At 34.5% G+C, this 2,422-nt stretch overlaps 1 pseudogene; it reads right to left on the bottom strand.

Annotated features, from left to right (window-relative positions):
* Positions 1–512: 512 nt before the first annotated feature.
* LOC118833978 lies at positions 513–1,383 on the bottom strand (annotated as a pseudogene).
* Positions 1,384–2,422: the final 1,039 nt, after the last annotated feature.

The following is a 2,422-nucleotide window of genomic DNA, read 5'->3' on the forward strand; positions in this document are numbered from 1 at the left end:
ATCCTTTTCAAGACGTGGCAATGTACATATTATTTATACATTTAACAAAGCATTAGCTTTTTTTTTAAATTTGCAATTTAGAATTATGTCTAACAAAAATATTTGCCTAGGCAATATAAAATGGAAAATTTCAGAACTTGGTAAAAAATTAAAACTCTCTTAATAACATGTTGATAAAAAAAACCTGTCAATCTTCCATTAATGAATCCTGTCTCAGTTGCAAACTTTGATGACTACTATCTAGGAAATTCAAATCGTCAAAAATTCATGTTCTGTTTATCAGATAACATTGTTAATGTTAATTACAAGTTCCCATTGTACCAGGAGGTGCTTAAAGTCTTCTTTTATCCATTTCATACTGTCACCAGTATCTGTAAGTAAAATCTTTAATCTTTATGTTGTAACTCCTTTTTTCAAAAGTCTCATTTTTGACGTTTCAGTTTATAAAATTTCTCATAAAAAGAAAATCCACTTAATCTTTAGGCAAGTCTATAAAATTTGCTTATGCTTTTTTAGATACTTTTATTGAGCAGAAATCTTAAAGTTTTTAATTGTTCTGTTAAAGTTTTATTTTGATTTTTTTCAAAACTCCAACTCATTTTCCAGACATTTAACACATTTGTTTCTCTTTCAATAACATTCTTTATTTTTTTAAATGAGGACCTTCTGTTTTGATTGTAGATGTTATCACTACAGTCTTTGGAAGGTTAGTATTTGCTGGTGTGGTTCAATTCTAATAAGTATGCATATGTACTGATGTAGTCTATACAACCACCTTGTTGCCAGAGACAATTATCTGCTGTCCACCTAATGTCTATGCATATTGAAGAATTGTTGTTCTTTCTTGAGTACAGCCTGCATTTGCCATTGTTAAAGTCTGCAGTCCCTTTATTCCATCTTTGCTTGGATTGACTAATTGTAATGTTCCACTTGAAGCAATGGAAATGTATGGTCTAGTGATGGTTAGATAAATTGAAGGTAGAACAGGGTTTTCTCAGTCCCCCTTTCAATATCTAATGTCTTCTGAAGAAAGCTTTTGCGAGATTTTTCTGTAAGGTGGTCACAATGCTAAAATTACCCCTAGGTTTTCTGTGAAAAACTATCAGATGAATCCTGAGAATCTTCACTATCTAATAAGGATAGTACTTACACTTTCTATACTTGTGAAGTGGGGTTGGGGAGGTGGTGGTGGATTGCTGAAAATGACTGAGCAGTCTTGATGATGCCTTGACTTTGTATTGGCTTTCCAGAAAGATGTATAACTGCCATTGCTGCAGTTCTTAGTGACATCTATTGAACAATGTAAGAGATATGAGCATCCTGTATTATTTTACCTGGTTGTGGTACAGTCTTTGAACTGTTATTTTTGTGATGATCTTCCATCATCAATTAAGGCTATTCCTGCCATCATAACTTTGGCTTCCCTGGGAGTGGGATTTCTTTTCTCCAGAAAATCAAGTTCTGAAATTTAGTCTTTCTCTACATTCCCTCCATCCCTCTAGCAGCCACCAGAAGCAGTCTACCTTGTCTCCCTCCCCAAAGGAGTGTTCCTCAGGGTGAGGAGCAAGTGGAATCTGAGCTAAGGGCCACCACCAAGGTGACCACAGTCCCATTCAGTTTCCAGCTGCTCTTTGTGATTTGTCTTCCCCTATTAGGATCTAAGCTTCTTGAAGGTAGGTACTATCTTGTTTTCTTGTTTTGGATCACTTGTCCTTAGCACATAACATAATAAGCCCTTAAGAAGTGCTTTCTCTCTTTGTGTGTTTCTCTGTCTCTATCTCTCTGTTTCTGCCTCTTTCTCTGTCTCACACACATCTATCTATCTAAAACGGAAGTAATTATTATCAATCATAATGACAATGCTCCATCTTTATATATCTCTTTAAATGTTAAAGAACACTCTCTAAATGACATTTTTTTCCAAGATATGTAGTGCAAGTATTACTGTGGCTACTTTGCAATTAAGGAAACTGAGGATCCAAAAGATAAAGTAACTTGCCTAAAAATTGGAGGTGGAATCAAGGATATCATGTACTGAGAAATGTGCAAGATAATAGAGACAGAGTACCTGGGTTCAAATTCTTGCTTTGTAACTTGCTAACTATGTTTCCTTATACAAGTTATGTATTGATCTCAGTTTTTTCATCTGCAAAATTAAAGTGATGACATAGTGTTTTCCAGTTCTAACTATATGCTATAATATAGGGTGTGATATTCCTCTATTAAGTAAGCTTCTTAGTTAACATAAGCCACTGTCCTTCTTTCTTTTCATGCCCCACCCTTCCCAATAACAATTTTACTGTCCTTTGCTGAACCTGTTCTGTGAATAGGCAGTAGCCTATAATTAATCAATATATGCTAATCTTTTTCAAAGTCAGTTGAAGCTTTTCTTCTTTTGTCCGAAGGCTTATGACACTTTATA

This window comes from Trichosurus vulpecula, chromosome 1 (assembly GCF_011100635.1).
Source record: "Trichosurus vulpecula isolate mTriVul1 chromosome 1, mTriVul1.pri, whole genome shotgun sequence".
Lineage (NCBI taxonomy): Eukaryota > Metazoa > Chordata > Mammalia > Diprotodontia > Phalangeridae > Trichosurus > Trichosurus vulpecula.